The sequence below is a fragment of the Mustela putorius genome, unplaced genomic scaffold (genome assembly GCF_011764305.1).
Source record: "Mustela putorius furo isolate JIRA1106 unplaced genomic scaffold, ASM1176430v1.1 tig00537227_pilon_pilon_pilon, whole genome shotgun sequence".
NCBI lineage: Eukaryota > Metazoa > Chordata > Mammalia > Carnivora > Mustelidae > Mustela > Mustela putorius.
The window spans coordinates 31,610,912-31,631,507 of NW_025422368.1; the positions used below are offsets into that span (position 1 = coordinate 31,610,912).

Here is a 20,596-nt window from a genome sequence, read left to right on the forward strand (position 1 = left end):
CCCACCCCCCCGACACTTCAAACCCCTCAGATTATTTTTCAGAGTCCATAGTCTCTCATAATTCACCCCCCCTTCCAATTTCCCTCAACTCCCTTCTCCTCTCTAACTCCTCAAGTCCTCCACTATTTGTTATGCTCCACAAATAAGTGAAATCATATGATAATTGACTCTGCTTGACTCATTTCACTCAGCATAATCTCTTCCAGTCCCATCCATGTTGCTACAAAAGTTGGGTATTCATCCTTTCTGATGGAGGCATAATACTCCATACTGACGAGATTGAAGCAGTGATCAAAAACCTCCCAAAAAACAAGAGCCCAGGACCTGACGGATTCCCTGGGGAATTCTACCAAACTTTCAAAGAAGAAATAACACTTATTCTCCTGAAGCTGTTTCAAAAAATAGAAGCAGAAGGAAAACTTTCAGACTCTTTCTATGAAGCCAGCATTACACTGATCCCCAAACCAGGCAAAGACCCTACCAAAAAGGAGAATTTCAGACCAATATCACTGATGAATATGGATGCTAAGATTCTCAACAAGATCCTAGCAAACAGGATCCAACAGCACATTAAAAAGATTATCCACCATGACCAGGTGGGATTCATCCCTGGGCTACAAGGAAGGTTCAACATTCGCAAATCAATCAATGTGATAGAACAAATTAATATGAGAAGAGAGAAGAACCACATGGTCCTCTCAATTGATGCAGAAAAAGCATTTGACAAAATCCAGCATCCGTTCCTGATTAAAATGCTTCAAAGTATAGGGATAGAGGGAACATTCCTGAACTTCATCAAATCTGTCTGTGAAAGACCCACAGCAAATATCATCCTCAATGGGAAAAAGCTTGCAGCCTTCCCGTTGAGAACAGGAACAAGACAAGGATGCCCACTTTCACCACTCTTGTTCAACATAGTATTAGAAGTCCTAGCAACAGCAATCAAACAAAGAGAAATAAAAGGTATCCAAATTGGCAATGAAGAAGTCTAACACTCTATCTCTTCGCAGATGACATGATTCTTTATATGGAAAACCCAAAGACTCCACCCCCAAACTACTAGAACTCATACAGCAATTCAGCAACGTGGCAGGATACAAAGCCAATGTACAGAAATCAGTGGCTTTCTTATACACTAACAATGAAAATACAGAAAGGGAAATTAGATAATCGATTCCATTTACTATAGCACCAAGAACCATAAGATACCTGGGAATAAACCTAACCAAAGAGGTAAAGGATCTATACTCGAGGAACTACAGAACACTCATGAAAGAAATTGAAGAAGACACAAAAAGATGGAAGACCATTCCATGCCCTTGGACCAGAATAAACATTGTTAAAATGTCTATACTGCCTTCTAGAGCAATCTATACTTTTAATGCCATTCCGATCAAAATTCCACCGGTATTCTTCAAAAACCTGGAGCAAATTTTCCAAAAATTTGTATGGAATCAGAAGAGACCCCAAATCGCTAAGGAAATGTTGAAAAACAAAAATAAAACTGGGGGCATCACATTACCAGTATTTGGTCTTTATTGATTTCTACTTTTATTCAGTTGTGGTCGTAAAATATGCTTTATATTAATTCAAACTTATTTAAATTATTAAAATATTTTGTGGCCCAAGGTATAATTTATCCTAAGAAGGTTGTATGTCTACTCAAGAAAAAAATGTATATTCTGCTGTTGTTAGATGGACTCTACTGTCTGTATCTGTAGGCTGAATTGATTTATATTTATTATAGAAGCTTTCTATTTATCTGTCTGGTTGCCCTACTCATTATTTAAAGATTTTATTTTATTTTATTTCCAGAGATAGAGAAAGAGCACAAGTAGGCAGAGCAGCAGGGAGAGGGAGAAGCAGGGGAGTCCCATGTGGGGCCCTGGGATCATGACCTGAGCTGAAGGCAGCCGCTTAATGGACTGAGCCACCCAGTCGCCCCACCCTAGTCATTACTTAAAGTGGGATATTGAAATCCTCAAGTATTATTGTAGAACTGTTCATTTCTTTCTTTAATTCTGTCAGTTTTCTTCTTATATTTTTGCACTCTATTGGTAGGTGAATATATAGTTGTTATATCTTGAATCTTTATTAATCTAGGATATCCTTCTCTATCTCTTTTATAAACTTTTTGACTTAAAGCTATTTTGTACCATAATAGCATAGCTAGTCCAGCTCACTTTTGGTTACTATTTACAAGGAATGTATTTTCCCATATTTTTATTTTCAATCTTTTTGTGTCTTTGTATTTACATACACAACATATATATGTACATAACATAGAGATGGATCATGAGGTTTTTTTTTAATCCAGTCTTTTTTAAGCCAGTCTTTCATTGAGGAGTTTAATTCATCTACATTTAAAATAATTGTTAAGGAATGACTTACTTATTATGCCTTTTAGCTGTTTCTTTTCTGTATGTCATATGTCTTTTTTCCTCAATTTCTTCATTACTGCCTTCTTTTTATATCTAGTTATTTGTGGGATATTTTGTTTTGTAGTATACCATTTTAGTCTCCTTTCTTTTCTGTATGTCTTACAGATATTTCTTTAATAGTTAATTTGGCTATTATAATTAATATCTTAAACTTGTAACAACCCAGTTTAAATGATACAGATTTAATTTTAATAGAATACAAATCCTTGGCCTTTATACATTTCTGACCCTCCCCCTTTATATTGTCACAGATTACATTTTTATTCATAGTTTGCCCATTAACATAAACTTATTTTTTATACATTTACCTTTTTAATTAAATAGGGAAAAATGGAGTTACAAATCAAAAGTACAGTAATACTTGGCTTTTGTTTACTTAGGTAGTCACTTTACCAATGCCCTATATTTTACATATGGCTTCAAGTTACTATCCATGTTCTTTCATTTCACTCTTATGGACTGCCTTTAGAATTTCTTATAGAACAGCTTTTCTAGTAATGAACTCCTTCAGTTTTGTTTACCTTGAAATGTCTTAATTTTTCCTTCATTCTTGAGGAATAGTTCTGCAGATACAGAATTAGTAGTTGACGGTTTTTCTTCCAGGACTAAATATGCCATCCCACTGCCTTCTGGACTCCATTTTTAGTGATTAAAAAGAATCACTTGTTAATCTTATTGAAGATCTCTTGCATGATATGATTCACTTTTCTCTTGCTTTCAGGATTTTTTTCTTTGTCTTTATCTTTTGACAATTTCACTATAATTTGTCACAGTGTAGCTTTCCTGAGTTTATCCTTCTTGGAGTTTATTGTGCTTCTTGATTGTGCATATTCGTATCTTTGATCAAATTTGGATAATTCTTGGCCATTGTTTTTTACAGGTTTGTTTTTGTTTTTGTTTGTTGTTGCTGTTGTCTCTTTCTATCTATCACTCTTCTTCTGGAACTCCCATGGTACATATATATGCACACTTGATGGTGTCCCACAGATCCACGGGGTTCTGTTCATTTTCTTTACTTTCTTTCTTTCTTTCCCTCAAACTGGATAAACTCAGTTGCCTTTCTTCATACTCACTGATTACTCCTTCTGCCTGTTTAAATCAATCATTGAATTTTTCTTGTGAATTTCTCCACTATTGTAACTTTTATCTCTAGAATTTATGTTTAGTTTCCTCTTTATAATTTCCCCCTTCATTGAAATTTCATATTTTTCAACACTATACTTATATATTTAGGCCAGCATTATTCATAATAGCCAAAAGGTAGAAGCAACCAAACCACCCATTAATGGATGAATGGATAAATGAACTGTAGTATAAAACATTATTAAGCCACAAAAGGAATGAAATGTTGATAATGCTACCACATGGATGAGCCTTAAAAACATTGTGCTAAGTGAAAGAAGCCAAACAGAAAAGGTCATATTTTGTATGAATCCATTTTTATAAAATATCCAGAATAGGCAAATCTATAGAGACAGCAGATTAGTGGTTACCATGAGATGGGGGAATTGGGAATGGAGAATGATTATTTAATGGATACAGAGTTTCTTAAGTGATGAAAGTTTTGAAACTAGAGAGAGGTGATGGTTGTACAATATTGGGAATGTACTAAATGCAACTGAGTTATATACTTTAGAAGGATTAATTGTATGTTATGTGATTTTTACCTCAGTAAAAAAAAAAAAAAGAAACACCATAAAACACACCCCCAGTGGAATTAAACTAGCAATCAGTAAAAAAAAGACAAAAATTTAAGTTTCAAAATTAATTTCCTTCTAAATATCAAAATCAACTATGAAATAAATGTCCATTTTATATGAGTATCTTATAAAATATACACACTTGCATATAATAAATTCATGCTTAGAAATGCTGAGTGAGTGGCTATCCCAAATCACATAAGTAGTAAATGGTGAAGTCAGAATTCAACCTCAAGTCTGTTGTTCTTAATCATTACTGACTATGCTGAGATGAACAAAGTCAGTTGTTTGGAGGAAGGCACTAATAAAAGTAAAGTGCTGTTTAGAAGTTCCACATGAGCTTGCTAGTTTAAGTTTATTTAGTCATAGGTCAGAACCTTTAATTCAAGCCAACTGTGTATGTATGTATGTTTGTTCTAAGAGCAATCAAGTTGGACTATGGGTGTGGATTAGTATAAAATATAAAACTGCCACCAAAAGTAATCCACTGTGAAAGACATACAATGTCATATATGTCTTTTTCTGTAGGCCATGTATAAAAAGAATCTCAGAGAACAGGGCAAATTAATAAAGTCACCTAGGTATTTAGGAAGGATTTTAATCATAGATTTGGCGTTAACTATGAAACAGAAAATAATAAAAGCTACACAAATACTGCTTTCCATTAGTGATCTCAACCAGGTTTTCTGCTTCAACCATGATGCATTTCTGACTACTTATTTTGTATCTCCTTGCAAACCATGCACATATGTGTCTCAGTAAAAGTGTACCTTTTCTACCCATATCACATTTACACTTACACCCAAAGCACTGCCATCTAAATATTTTAATCTAAAAATGCTGGCAGGGGCGCCTGGGTGGCTCAGTGGGTTAAGCCGCTGCATTCGGCTCAGGTCATGATCTCAGGGTCCTGGGATCGAGTCCCGCATCGGGCTCTCTGCTCAGCAGGGAGCCTGCTTCCTCCTCTCTCTCTGCCTGCCTCTCTGCCTACTTGTGATCTCTGTCTGTCAAATAAATAAAATAAAATCTTAAAAAAATCATGAGGACTTAGGGAGATGGATAAAATGAAAGAGGTGTGTGGAAAAGGAAAAAAAAAAAAAAACCACATTGATAGGATTCCATCACCACTTGGAAACAGAGGGAACAAAAGGATAACATTTCCAGGATGCTGCCAGCATTTTTATTTTATTTTATTTTTTTATTTTTTTTTAATTTTTTTTTTTAAGATTTTATTTATTTATTTGACAGACAGAGATCACAAGTAGGCAGAGAGGCAGGCAGAGAGAGAAAGAGGAAGAAGCAGGCTCTCCGCTGAGCAGAGAGTCCGACGCGGGGCTCGATCCCAGGACCCTGGGATCACGACCCCAGCCGAAGGCAGAGGCTTTAACCCACTGAGCCACCCAGGCACCCCAGTCATCATGATTTTTTTACCTGGTGTGTTCCTATAGCTTTGTCATTGACATACTTTCATTCATCTCTTATAATTAAGTCTCCAAATGGATTCCAAAGTTATCTTCCTTTAAAAAGAATATGATCTTGTTACTCAACCATTCAAATTTCTACTAATTCTGCATCAATTAGGATTAAGTTCAAGGTCAATCAAAAGACCTTCGCCATAGCTTCTCCTTCAGCTTCTCTTCTGGGTAATCCTTTCTCTTCTGGGTAATCTCCATGTTGCTTTTACACTGAAATTTTTACCATTTCCCCAATTCTCAACATATGTCTTTTTCCCAGGACATTTACAAATTTATATATACTATTTCCCTTCTGTGTATCCTACCCTACATTTCTGCTTCATGAATTTGCCCTTATACTTTAAGATAAGATCATCTCCTTTGAGAAGTTTCTGTTGGCATCTCCTGGGAGACTTTGGCATTTCCATTCCTATATTTCTCAGCATTTTCTTTATCTCTTATCACAATGTTTATGGCATATTACAATAATTTATGTGTCAGTTTCCTCTGCCTTATAACTCTCTGCCTTGGGGATATTTTTATTTACCTTTGTATTGCAATACAACTGATAATATAATAGGCACCCAGTAAATGTTGTTTGATTAAAACAATGGATACATTGATCTTTTTTTTTTTTAAAGATTTTATTTATTCATTTATTTATTTGCCAGAAAGCAAGAGCACAAACAGAGGAAATGACAGCAGGGGGAGGAGGAAGCAGGCTCCTCGCTGAGCAGAGAGTCCGATGCGGGGCTCGATCCCAGGACCCTGAGACCATGACCTGAGCTGAAAGCAGAGGCTTAACCCTCTGAGCCACCCAGGCGCCCCTACATTGATCTTTTTACATCAGAAACTGGTACTCAAGGAGTAGGAGTGTTATCTAATATTAGTATCTGCATATTTTCAGATGGCATTGGATTTTTCTTGGTGTTAAAATTGCAAGATGACAATACCATCAGAGTTTCGGATTTAAAGCTCTAATTAACCAAAAGTAGGCATACTAAAACAAAATAAAAAGTAAAAAAGAAAAAAGAAAAGAAAGAAAGTATACAAGATTTTCTCAGCATGCAAGAGTAATGAAAAAGAAGGGAACTGAGGCAAGCAACAATTGAGCAATATTTTTTAAATCATGGAAGATAAGAATGTAGTTACTATGGACTTGGTCATAAAACTCTGAAATATTTAACAGTTTGAGACTTGGGTAAATAACTTTTAGAATTATTTCACTTAGCAGTTTGACTAAGGAACCATCTAACCATCAGCCTTGTATCAGACTAAAAAATCATTTCAATATAGTTTGAGTAAAGTCACACATTACAAAATCAGCACAGAGATGTTGACAACTCATTTTTATATTTAAGAGATGCCACCTATTACAAATCTACATACACCAGAACCAAAGCAGAATTTCCTGATTTTGTGTGAGAAAAGAATACTGCTCTGCACCAGTACAGCATTTCTTATTGATCATACTGCCTCTAATGTCTTCTTTCACTAACTGTTCTATACACAATTCATTTCCACAAAAAGAAAACTCTTGTTTTGTCAATATTCTATCTCAAAACCTTTAAGTGCTTCCCCAAAATCTATTAAATTAGGCTTAAAGATATCTTTTTTCAAAGCTTCTCAATGTCATCTTCTACCTCTTCCTCGCTTCACTCCAACCAAGAAAAAACATTTTATGGTCCATGAGTACTCCTTATGCTTTGATATCTCAAACTCCCTGATTTTCTCCTCCTCTCTGTAACTTGGTTCAGATTTTCCCCTTTCATCACCACTATCATATCAAATATAAAGCTTCTTTATTTCATTATTATCTTTCAAAATATTGAGTTTTTGTTCTGACTTCAGACAGATGTAGGTTTATATCCTCGCTCTGCCACTGGAAAGTGAGGGAAGTCACAAATTCTCCAGATTTTAAACTCCTTTTTTAAAAAATAAAATGGTAAATAACTATGCTTAATTGTACCCTTCGACAACCTTACCTCAATAGGTCATGGATACTTTTGCCCATGTGCCAAATGGCAATACTTCTTCTATGAACATGTGGAATTGGTAATCTGTGCCTGAGATTTTTTTTTAAGATTTTATTTATTTATTTGACAGAGAGAGAGATATCACAAGTAGGCGGAGAGGTAGGCGGTGGGGTAGGGGGAGCAGGCTCTCCACAGAGCAGAGAGCCTGATGCGGGGCTCAATCCCAAGACCCTGAGATCATGACCTGAGCCAAAGACAGAGACTTAACCCATGGAGCCACCCAGGCACCCTCCCTATGATTGGTTTATACCATCCCATTTCCACGAGTAAATTTTAATTTATACAAAAGAAAGGAAAAAAAACCATTTGCAATGATTTTAATGCTATACATTACACAAAATTATGAAAAATTTTATAGACTTGAGACTTAGAGGTAGTGGTTAGTAAATACCTGACACACAATAATAGAATAATAGATGGTGGTTATAATTACTTAGCTCTATTATTAATACATTTACTTCTATTTTTATTATTATTTGATGTGCTAATTTTAAGTTCTTACAGAATTTTCTATCTGTAATTATGTATACTTTTTCAATTATTTGTATACATGAGTCAAACTTTCTGCTCATTTTGTAACTTTCTTGACATTAGGACTGTGTTTTAATCTGTCTTTTAAATAATCCTTCCCACTTCCTCACACACAAGAAATCCAAGAAATGTCTGTTGAATGGAACAATGTAAATATCTAGTATATAATTGAAGTAGGATATAAGGAAAACTGTGACTTCCTTTGTAATCAACATCATAGTAAGAAACATAAATAACTACAGAAACTCATGGTTTACCGGATGTGTCTTGTTATGCAGGATACCATGCAATAAAACATCATTTTTACTTGGTCTATCAGAGTGGACTCAAGTTGATCAAATTATTCCAGATTAAAATAGCAAAACCTAAATCTCATTTATTTTCCTGATGCATTTTTCTGGCTTCTCCTTCACCTCTTCATAATCAGAGGTGTAGGCTCAGGTTACCTCCTCTAAAAGGTCTTCTGGGATCATCTGTGGACTACAGCATTTTCATATCATTTCACCACCTCTGACATAGGGTTTATCTGTTTATTTTTTATCTCTTACCTAGAATCTAACCCCATGAGAGTAGATTTGGTTTTGTTTGTCTCTGTATTCCTTACATTTAGAAGAATGCCTGGATTGTGATAAACATTCAGAAAGTATCATTTAAAAAATAATGAATTAATAAATCATGAAAATAATGATTGCATATAAGCTCTTTTGATAGGATACTAAAGAACTATTAGAGTCATTCAAAACACTATAATTTTTATTACAAAAATAAAAAAAAAGAAAGATGGCCATTGCTAAGGCATCTGTATAATTTTTCTAGCTAGTAATGACAGCCAGTTCCTAGTGTGAATTCAATTTTTAACTTGTTTAAATTAATTATTTATTTAAATATAAAATTACAATTTTCTAAAAAGATATAGTTACATTAAAAATAAAATTATATAGAATAATTATATATTACTAATTATTTTTAATATAATTAATTTACTAAAGCCTGTGAGCATTATTTTTTTTTCAGTTTATCAGGAAAAAAATTAAATGATGTCATGACCTAAATTATTGCTAGTTACTTGCTCAAAATATTTGAATTTAGCATTATAGTATAAAGGTAGATAAGAAGAGAGAAGGGGAGTAAGTCAATAATTAGAAAGCTGACACTTTGAGGGCACCTGGGTGGCTCTGTGGGTTAAAGCCTCTGCCTTCGGCTCAGGTCATGATCCCAGGGTCCTGGGATCGAGCACCGCATCATCATCATCATCATCATCATCATCGGGTTCTCTGCTCAGCAGGGAGCATGCTTCCCCCTCTCTCTGCCTGCCTCTCTGCCTATTGTGATCTCTGTCAAATAAATAAATAAAATCTTAAGGAAAAAAAAAAAAGACAGAAAGCTGACACTTTGTTTGGCTTTCATGAATGTTACTTATATGACTTTCATCAGAACTGGCCTTCTAAGGGTCTTACAGACATGAGTTAGAGAAAATAATACTCAAAATTCATCTCTAAACAATTATGTTTGTTCCTCTCAAGACATTAGAGAAATACAATTAAAGACACAAAAAGATCCAATGGCCTATTCGTGGTTTTTTTGTGCTTAAATTCTACATGTTAGATTGCTACAAGATACCTATAAGTATACTTCCTGTTTACCTAGAAGATATCATGTACATTTGAACAATGCATCCAACAACCAAGCCTCATTATCTCTTAACTACCTCAAATTCAATTAACTCATTTAACAAGTTAACTCAAGTTAATAAGTATTTATGTACTGACTCCTGTGTTCAAAGCACTGTGTCAGACACTGAGAATATGCCAATAAAAAAGAAGCTATCTCTTTATCAAGTAAAATGCTGACTAATGGGAAGATATGCACAGTAACAGGAAAATACAATGCAATGCAAGTGTTGTGATAGAGCTAAGCAAAAAATAATACAGAAGCACATAGGAAATCACTTACCATTTCTTAATGAAACTTCATGGAAGGTTATGAGGAGGAGTAATGTTTAGGCAGTGATACAAGGAAAATGCATAGTATATATGCCACTGTTCTTTCAGTATGATGGACATTGCTTATCCAATGAACCCTAGACTTGTTCTTACATACTTTATGCTCCTTAACCTAGTCTTCCAGGAATCCGTAATCAGTCTATCAGAATTATTGGCTATCAAATCAGTGGCTTAAATAAGTATGTAAGACAAGAATAAGTAGTGATGGAAAACAGTGAGAGTGGGAGAAAAAAAAAAGGGATGGAGAACTGTCCAAAGTTAGGACAGCAGTCACTATGAAAGAAAATGAATGGTCATAGGGGAAGCTGCAGGTAGCTTAAAGTTTAAAGTTCAAAGTTGCAGATAGCTCAGCATAAAGTTTAAGGACAGAATGGTGAGAGACGAAGCTAGAGAACTAAAACGAGTTGGTGAAAGGCATTGTAAGTGATAGTAGGAAGTTTGGACGTGATCATGAGGGCGATGAGGAGGGAACCAAACTTTGTGATCTTTCATTTCTCACTCATTCTAACCACACAATTTTTTTTTCCCTCATACATACCCTTAGCTTCCCTTTTCTCCCAGTTCATAACAACAATCATGACTGAGTCTTTATTTTGAAGTCATGAATCACTTATTTTCCTAAAAACTGCGTCTTAATAGTCTCACCTTTGAATAGATGAGAAACAATTTTGTTTTTCAATCCTATTTTTGATCTTTCTTTATATGCCTTGTACATATAGGGCATATAACTAATTATTTGTCTTCTGGACTTATACATTTCTCAGTGACTTATCATAGATCAGAGTCATGCTTTCAACATTTAGCTTCAAGAAATATCCCCCACCTTGGGGCGCCTGGGTGGCTCAGTGGGTTGAGCCGCTGCCTTCGGCTCAGGTCATGATCTCAGAGTCCTGGGATCGAGTCCCGCATCGGGCTCTCTGCTCAGCGAGAGCCTGCTTCCCTCTCTCTCTCTCTGCCTGCCTCTCCATCTACTTGTGATTTCTCTCTGTCAAGTAAATAAATAAAATCTTTAAAATAAAAAAAAAAAGAAATATCCCCCACCTCTACTTGTACATTCCCTCCATTTTTTATATTCTAGATTATTATAGGCCACAGAATTCCAAATATTACAACACATTTTTCCTAACTTCTACAATAGTTTTCTCACCATTTCCAGCACCCCATAACAGCTTCCACACTGCTTGCCACTTGACCCAAAACACTGCCACACAGTTCAAGTGTTTCTTTCCATGATCCCTGATCCTCTTGCACCCTTAGGCTGTATTATATATACACATAATACACATATTATATGTGTATATTATGCTAATACCCAACTTCTGCTAATATGCATTGGCTAGTTTCTATTGCTGCTTTGGAGTTCCTTTCCCCTTAATAAGCACACCATTTTCTCAGCTGAATTATATTGGAGCATAACCCTAGTTATTGGTTTTGTAGCCAGAAGAGAAGCAGGTAAGGTCAAATTTTGGAATGGGTAGTATTTGTTTCCTTGCAAAGCAGAGTCCTCTGCACCTCCGTCAAGCAAGGAACATAGAGAAGAAAGCAGTGGCCTTTAGCATGAAGTACTGAGCTACTTCTAAAGCACAAAGTTCAGAGTATCTGGAGAGTCAAATTTTGTGTTTCATTGACCCAGATATGCCCAGTTCCAATTTGCAGGTTCTCACTTTTTTCTCCACAAGAATTAGCAGTCTATCCAGGCCTGAGAATTCAACCTTCTCAGAAGCTTTGTTAGTGTTAACAGTTAATTCTGGGTTTGTTCCTATCATTTTCTGTACTCCAGCTGCAGAAGATGAGTCCCTTTATATGCTACTAAAGAGGCCCTCTGACTATGATTCTTCTTTCTTGATGAATAATTACTCTCACCCTTCCCTGTTTTTTTTTGTTTTGTTTTTTTTTGGGGGGTGTTTTTTTGAATGCCTGCCTCACTAGCCTTCCAAGAGGGCCTCTGACTCCATTGTCCTGATAGTTAGTGCTCCTCAATTTCTCAAAATATTGAAATACTTCACCCACCACTGAATCCCTCTACACTTATCTCACCGCTGAAATTTTCAGCAATTGCACTGCTACAGCGCGTGCTTTACCTATCTCCAGTGTTTCAGCTCCAAATCTCATTTTACAGTTGCCTTGTCTAAACCACTCCAGGCACGAATCATTTTTGATTGACTTCCTAGAAAGACGAACTCTGTGTTGGGGATTTGCATTCAGAGAATTTACAGAAGATGCAGAGAATTTATTGCAGGATGAACACTTCTGGAGCAGTAACAGAATTTGGATCTTCCTTTAAAAGTATATTCTGTATTTTTTGTAAAAACTGAAAAATCCATGGCAAAGGACAAGCCTGTAGAAAAGATAGGGGATTGGGAAGACTAATGCAATTTATCATAACCCAGTATCCAATGTTGATAAATATCATTCCTAAAAGAACAAGGGTTTCAGTTGGGCTTGGTTATGGAAGAGAAGAGTATGATATTTTGCTGGTTATGAACAATACATATGACACATTTGTGTGTTTCTCTACCCCATTTACTGAAAAGCTATATGGTTTCTACTTTTAAATGGAGTCCAGAGCAGAAGACTCTCCAGCAGGTCCAAATTGCCTTGCTGCCTAAGACTTCTGATGTAGCAGATACCAATGATACACAAAGTGTTTACCAGTAAGTAAAAATTTACAGGGAGCATCTAGAAAGCCCCAAAAGGAGAATAATAATGCTAAGATTCTAGAGTAAATTCTTGGTTTCCTTTGGTTACAAATGCCCTCCTTTTAGAAAGGTTTCTGGCCACTAGTGTACCTTTTTGAAGATTAACCATGAAACACCAAGTGACTTAAGCTGTCCTTAGGAATGAGATTAGAAGAACAAAAAGTATGTAGTGGGGTCTCTTATTTTTAGGAGAGACTGACAGCATGTCTCTACTTGTGATAGAAAGTTGATTCATTTTTTAAAACGATTTACTTATGCTAAGGTATGAAGTTGTATGAGATGTACATGCAGGTGGAAAGGTGGGAGTAGATGATGAGTAGCAGGAGGATCCCTGGCTGGTTAGTGCCGATCCTAGGCCTCTTTCCAATAAGATTCAGGTCTCATTCTCCCCTCAACAGGAAAGCTGACATCCATGGGTTTCATTTCTCAAGATCATATGTTAGCTGGCTTCTCCAATGGGCATCCTTGGCAAAATATTGGCTGGTGAAAGGAAAAGAAAAGCCAGGGTGTTCCTCCTCCCTGTCTGCCTGAAGTGTTGTCTCTGGCAGCAGCTATCCCTCCTCAGCAGCTTCTGCTCCTACCAAGCAGTCCCACTGATGAGGTATTTAAAGGTAAAACTAGCACTTGGGCTCCCTTTGACCTTGTAGTAGTGGCTTCGTTCTGTTTCTGATCTGTGGATTGTCTTACCATGTCACATTTGGTGTCCTAGCTCAGTCCTCACCTGTGTAATCACTTCACTCCATTAAATTTTTTGTGTTGTAATAATTGAAGTGGTTTCTGCTTTCCTGGAGAGACTTGTCATGGATAAATAGCCATTGATAAAATAGTTTGATACATAACAAGGACATTCACAATGTAATAAGGAAGAATTCTTGAACTGAGGGTAAATGGAAGAAAAACTGATAAAACATTACATCTTACAATTTCATTTTCTTGAAATAAAATTATTCCTAATGTGTTAGGTATGGCACAAGATTTAGGAAGGTATCATTAAATAGTTATAGCTACAATGATTAAAGCAGAAATGTAAGATGAACCTTACAAAGAGATGACACAAAGTAGACAGCTTCCACCCAAGGCCATCATAATCCTGGTTATGGTTATAGATTATAGAATGGTGTTGAATTATTTTTGTCCAATCAAAACCATTACTAACACTTCATGTTCTACCTGAACTAACATGACAAGTGGAATAAAACAATCTACATCTAAGTTAATAAAAAAGGCAGCTTAGGGAATATTGGGACTTGTTTTCTTGGTCACGCCTGAAAAGTCTCAGGTTATGGTAACAAAGTATATTCTAGTCCCTTCTTATAGTATTTCTAATTATTCTTGCCTGTCTCACAGTCATTTAATGTTTATTGTCCAGTGTCTCAAATTCTTCAGCACAACCATTGTCTTGGCAGATGTTTCAATAAGTGATTCAATGAAGAAAAAAAAAAAAAAAAGAAAAAAAGAAATTTTGTCATTTGACACAAAATGAAAATCAGGTCTTCACAAATGAAATCCCATCTTCAAAAAGAATCAACAACAGAGGTGAAAGTCTGGACAATTCTTAATGATATCTTGCTGCTTTGACTGAGTGAAGAAAAAAATAACGATTAAGAGTTTTACAAGTTTCCACACTCCTAGGAAAAGACTAATATTCTTTAGCCATGGTAATAAGAAGCTATCAGAACTATGTTTAACTTCATTCAATCAATAAATAACTTACTTTATTAAACACACTTTAAAAGCTAGCCAACCAACAGTGTCCTTATTTTTGAAGTAGCCAATTAGGAATAAATTTTTCCCAATTAATATACCTCTGAGGACCAACCAAACAATAGTCACACCCAAGTAACCATACATTTACAGATGACAACCCATTCATGCTTTCGAACATCTGCCAATACCTGAACTCCCTAAAACCCTATATGAAATTAGTAGTTTGCTGAACTAGAAAGATTTTGCATAATTCCAGCATAATATTCCCTTACAATAATGAGGGAAAAATTCAACTTTACCTTTTTATGTTGGATACTGTATGATGGTCTCATCATCCTTTGACATCCTTTAAATATCCCTTTAATAAATGCAAAAATCTTTGGAGACTTTTTTCTTTAATACATTTCCCTAGACGACACAAAAAATAACAACTTAAATTAGCTTTGTTATGTAGAACTAACACAGACATTTAGCTTTCAAATAAAGTGATATGGTGCTAAATATTTTTTAAAGTTCACTAAAATTTTTAAATTAGAAAATCATTCATGTCAGTGTTTTGGGGGTAAGTATTCTGGAGTCACAATCAAACAAGATTTTATTCTGGCAAATTTTTTAAGTAATAGTTTTTATGTTTTCAGCTTAGTGCTTTCACATAGCTATAAGATTTTAAAATTCAACATATTTAAGTAAAACAAAACTAAAACAGTCCACCCATTTCTTCCATCCCTCCCTCTTGCAAACATCAATATGTTCTCTTCATTATGACTTTATATTTTGTTTTGTTTTGTTTATTGTTTTTAATTTTTTTTATTTTATTTAGATTTTACATCTATGTGAAATTATGCAGTATTTGTCTTTCTCTAAGTAATTTCACTTAGCATGATACCCTCAAGTTTCATCCATGTTGTCACAAATAGCAAAATTTCATTCTTTTTTAGCCAAGTAATATTCCATTATGTATAAATGCCACAATTTCTTTATCCATACATTTATGAATGAAAAAAGATTTTATATGAATCTTAGCTGTTGCAAATAATGCTGCAATGAACATGGGGATACATGTAGCTTTTTGAGTTAGTATTTTTCTTTTTCTTTTTTTTTTAAGATTTTATTTGTTTATTTGAGAGAGAGAGAGAGCACAAGCAGAGGGGAGGGAGAAACACACTCCCTTCTGAGCAGAGTGTCTAACATGGGGCTCATTCCAGGACCCTGGGATCAGGACCTGAGCTGAAGGTAGAAGCATAACCAACAAGCCACCCAGACACCGCAATATTTTTATTTTCTTCAAACACATACTCAGAAGTGGAATTCCTGGATCATAAGGTAGGTCTACTTTTAATTTTTTGAGAAGGCTCTGTGATCATTTCTATTGTGGTTGTACCAATATACTTTCCCACTAATAGGACACCAGTGTTTCCTTTTTTCTACATTTTTGGCAACATGTGTTATTTCTAGTCTTTTTGGTAAGAGCCATTCTCATAGGTGTAAGATGATATCTTATTGTGGTTTTTATTTGCATTTTTCCAATGCTTAAAAATGTAGAGCATTCTGGGGTGCCTGGGTGGCACAGTCTGTTGGACAACTGACTCTGGGTTCCTGTTTTGGTCATGATTTTATGCTTGTGGAATCGAGCCCTGTGTCTGACTTCTGCTGAGCACCGAACCTGCTTAAGACTCTTTTCCTCTGCCCCTCTCCCCTCTAAAATAAATAAATCTTTAAAAAATTATATAGAGCATCGTTTCATGTATCTGTTGGTCATCTGTATGTCTTCTTTGGAAAAATTGTCAATTCAAATTTTCTGCCCATTTTTTAGTGTTTTTTTTTTTGTTTTGCTTTTGCTTTTGAGTTGTAGGTTTCCTTTTATAATTGTAGTCAATTTGATGAAAGCATTACATTCTTCATTTTTTGACATAATATAGGCCAAATAACTTGTTGACTAATATTTAGAATATTATTCTAACCTCTATTAGTAAATAAAAAATAATAAAGTCCTATGAAAAAGCAAGATATATCATTACTATAATGAAGTACACCATAAAGGTAGCACATTTTCTTGATTTTAGATAAAGATAGATGTATGTAATATGTATATAATTTCATATTTTGTTTCTTTCTAGATCAGATACAAAGGAATTAAAGAGATAATAACTTTTTTGGCCAAAGATCTTCCATTAACTGGAAGAACATTTGTACTATCCCAAACTTCTACTGGCTTCAAGATCAGCAAAGCCTTTATGCCTCTCTGTTATTTTCTTCTTAAATTTGACTGGATTTTTCTTTTCCATTTTTTTCAGTGTATGTGTAAAAAATGCCTAATTCTTTTATTTTTCATGAGAGTCATATGATGAAGTATACTTACCTCCCCACTGATTTCACAAAATGCCCAGATGGCTGAAATAGGGAGCAATAGCCAGAGACAGAGAGAAGCAAAGGCTGGGCCTGAGGAAGAGGAGGAAGCTGCTGAGGTCACAACTTACTACAGCTACTTCATTCCTAATGTAAGCAGAGAGATTTAGAGAAATGAAAGGAGATAAAAGAAGATACGACCCTTAACAAATAGCAATAGGCAATAGCAATATTCCTAAATTAATTATATCCCATTTGTATGCAATTATATCATAATAATATAAATAAAATAATTTTATTTTTGCTTTATTTTTAATTTTTAAATTTTATGTTTACACTAAATTCATCTTATATACTTGTCTCTTAACATTGCACACAATTTCAGAATTTTACTTATTTATTATTTTTATTGATTTGTTTGAATCACCTCCTACTTCTGAAGATGGAATCCCTTCAATTTACCAAATGTATGGAAAAAGATACAAGACAGTTCATAAAACATAAAGGTTAAAGGTCAGAGAAATGCCCTACCCATTTCAAAATATCCTGATTAAAGAGAAATATAGAAACTGAGTTCTGGGGCGCCTGGGTGGCTCAGTGGGTTAAGCCGCTGCCTTCGGCTCAGGTCATGATCTCAGGGTCCTGGGATCGAGTCCTGCATCGGGCTCTCTGCTCAGCAGGGAGCCTGCTTCCTCCTCTCTCTCTGCCTTCCTCTCTGCCTACTTGTGATCTCTCTCTGTCGAATAAATAAATAAAATCTTAAAAAAAAAAAAAAAAGAAACTAAGTTCTGTAATCTTTAAATGTTCTTTCTCCAGAAACAAAAAAAAAAAAAAAAAAAAAAACAAGGGAAATTTTAGTACAGTACAAAGTTTTTTTGGTCCCTGAGTGGAAATAAATAAAAATTTTAAAATGAGGAGACAACATTCAATGTAATAAATTAGTGCCATGATAACACTTTTTATGACAATGCAGAGACATTCCACAGAGGGCTGTTGTCTTTTATCAGCCGTGTGTGAAAACTTAAATAGTAATGTTAAGGCATAGTTCTGTTAGAAAGGCAATTCTAATAGAACAGAGATTGTGATGATGTGGTCCAGACATACAGATTTGTGATGTTAAAATTGAGAGAATGCAAGTAATAGTTTAGAAATCTCTTAGGCTTTCCTTTTTATAAATCCTTTGTGTCGGTCATGCCTTAAACAATATTGATTTTTCTAATTACAAAATTAATACAGGGACTTCCAATTCAATATTGTTGATTAAATGCTATTTCTTAAACTTTATTATCTTCCAAAAGTGAAAGGCAATAAAAATCTTTACAACCTCGAGGAGGAGACCCAGGGAAAAGACAACAGCAGATAAGAGAGGTCAACAAATTTTTAAAAATGAAAATAAATGGAGGAGAGCTAACAGGCCAAAAAGACCAGAGGAAGCTAAGACTATTGTGCCTATTGAAAGGAGAGTGAGGAGTTCTTTATAGATCTTGGATATCAGCCCTTTGTCTGTAGTGTCATTTGCAAATATCTTCTCCCATTCTTTGAGTTGCCTCTTTGTTTTGGGTCAACATGGACAGGATTGGAGGAGATTATGCTGAGTGAAATAAGTCACGCAGAGAGAGCCAATTATCATATGGTTTCACTTACTTGTGGAGCATAAGGAATGACAGGATATTGGGAGAAGGAGTGGAGTGAGTTGGGGGAAATTGGAGGGGGAGACAAATCATGAGAGACTGTGAACTCTGAGAAACTGAGGGTTTGGGGAGGGGAGGTGGGAGGTTGGGTGAGCCTGGTGGTGGTGAGTATTATGGAGGGCACGTATTGCACGGAGCACTGGGTGTGGTGCATAAACAATGACTCTTGGAACACTGAGAAAAATAAAATTACAATATTAAAAAAAGGAAGAAGAAGAAAAAAGGAGAGTGAGGAGAAAGAAGCCAGTTTTCCCTGGAGGATACTGCAAAGCACCTAGTGTAACCAAAGGCAGGAGCCACAGGGCATGTAACCAGAGATGGCTAAGAGTTTCTGTAATAAGCCCTTGGGCATTTAGTTAAATCCTGACCACTCTCAGCAATCCAGCCTTCTCAAACTTTAGCCTTCAACCCAGCCAGCCAGCCCACTCTCACTTCCCTCTCTCGGAAGACTCAGAGCCAGAGAATTTCAGGGCCACACAAAGAAGTCTCAGGGGATGAAGGGCTGATTTAACTAAGTGAGCAACTGATGGTTTAACCAGCCTTTAAGGTTCTCCATGCAAAATTCAGGCTCTTGCTATGACTATGGCAGAGCAGTGATTCTTGGAATAGTGGGTTGCAAATTTATAGGTTGTTGCAGTGATTGGGAGAGCACTACTGGGATTTAATGGGTAAGAGTCAGATTCTAGACATCTTCTCATGTATGAAACTCCCTCACAGTGGAGAATTAACCCACATCCCTAAAGACTTTCTGATATGGTAGTAGACAATCAAATAGGAAAAAGAAAAAGTTTTTAAAGCTGTGTGAATCTAGGACCTACCTACGTTTTATACAAAACAACACTTTTTTAACATACAAACACAATGTATTTTGACATAACCTTTACAAAGACAGTATTTCGGGGATGCATTTATAAATTGAAGCTAGATAGAATATTGTTTGGTTTGGAGTTTAGTCAAGAATTTTTCATTTCATAAGATCACATCACCAAGACAAGTGCCGCTCATATCAGTGCTACTCAGCAGCACAACTGCATCAGTTTGTATTCACAGCTGTCCCCTTTAGAGATTCTCCAAGTAAGTGCAAGCATATAATTACCTCATTATGTCCACACTAAGTGTAGAGTAGCCATGTCTGATGGTTTACACATTGAAATGCATATAATTTTATTATTAAATATTTTCTATTTCCTTTTTACTTTGTAGTTATGACATATTAGTTTTGGTGAAGTTATATGCATTGATAGGGTAGGTCATACTACTATGCTTCTCATTTCAGAGTAGTAAGTGGAGCTTTATTAATTATTTGCTTTAAAAAATAGTGGTCATTACTTCTAATAGGATTGAAAGCCACTTCCCTAGGATGAACTCATTAGTTGAAAATTCTTTCCCCAACCATAGTGACCAATCAGGATTTCAGTATATTATACTTAACTGTGGACTGTCAGTCAAATGTTATCAGATGTTTGAGAAAGCCTGTAGCATAAAAAAGAAAGACCAAAAAAATGAAACAAATAAGATGAGAAAAAAAAATTCTGGAGAAAAAATATAAAACAAGACAAAAAAAAAAAAAAAAACCCAACCAGATAATACTAGAAAAGGTTTTGTGTGTATGCACATGTGTGGGGGGGTTTGTACATACAGCAGCAGTTAAACTGTGGTCTGGAGGTCCTAGGGAGTCCCACAGCCTTTTTAGGAGTCTTTCATTTTCATAATTATAGTAAAATATTATTTTCCTTATTCACTCTGATACTCTTTTTCAGTGGTTACATAATATATGATATCATAACATGTTGAATATAGAATATGAATATAGAATGTGAATATGCATATAGAATATGAATATAGAAGCAGTTATGAGTCCCAAGTACAATAAATGAAAAAAAGATTAATAATATGTTTCATCATGCAATTACATAACACTGAGGGTAAAAAGAAGATCCTAAACTTGGCAAGAAAAATATATAAGTATTTATATATATTATATTTAT

The 20,596-nt window shown here is 35.2% G+C and overlaps 1 long non-coding RNA gene across 3 annotated transcripts in view; it reads right to left on the reverse strand.

Annotated features, from left to right (window-relative positions):
* Window positions 1-13,560: 13,560 nt before the first annotated feature.
* Window positions 13,561-20,596, reverse strand: part of LOC101670930 — a 32,003-nt gene continuing 24,967 nt past the window's right edge. For 2 of the 3 annotated variants that reach the window (XR_001180014.2, XR_199681.3), the window contains exons 5-7: window positions 16,931-17,064; window positions 14,871-14,979; window positions 13,561-14,442 (exon numbers count right to left, since the gene is read on the reverse strand). This is a non-coding gene — a long non-coding RNA (uncharacterized LOC101670930). The remainder of the gene's footprint in view (window positions 14,443-14,870; window positions 14,980-16,930; window positions 17,065-20,596) is intronic. The other variant, XR_001180016.2, reaches the window with a different exon arrangement.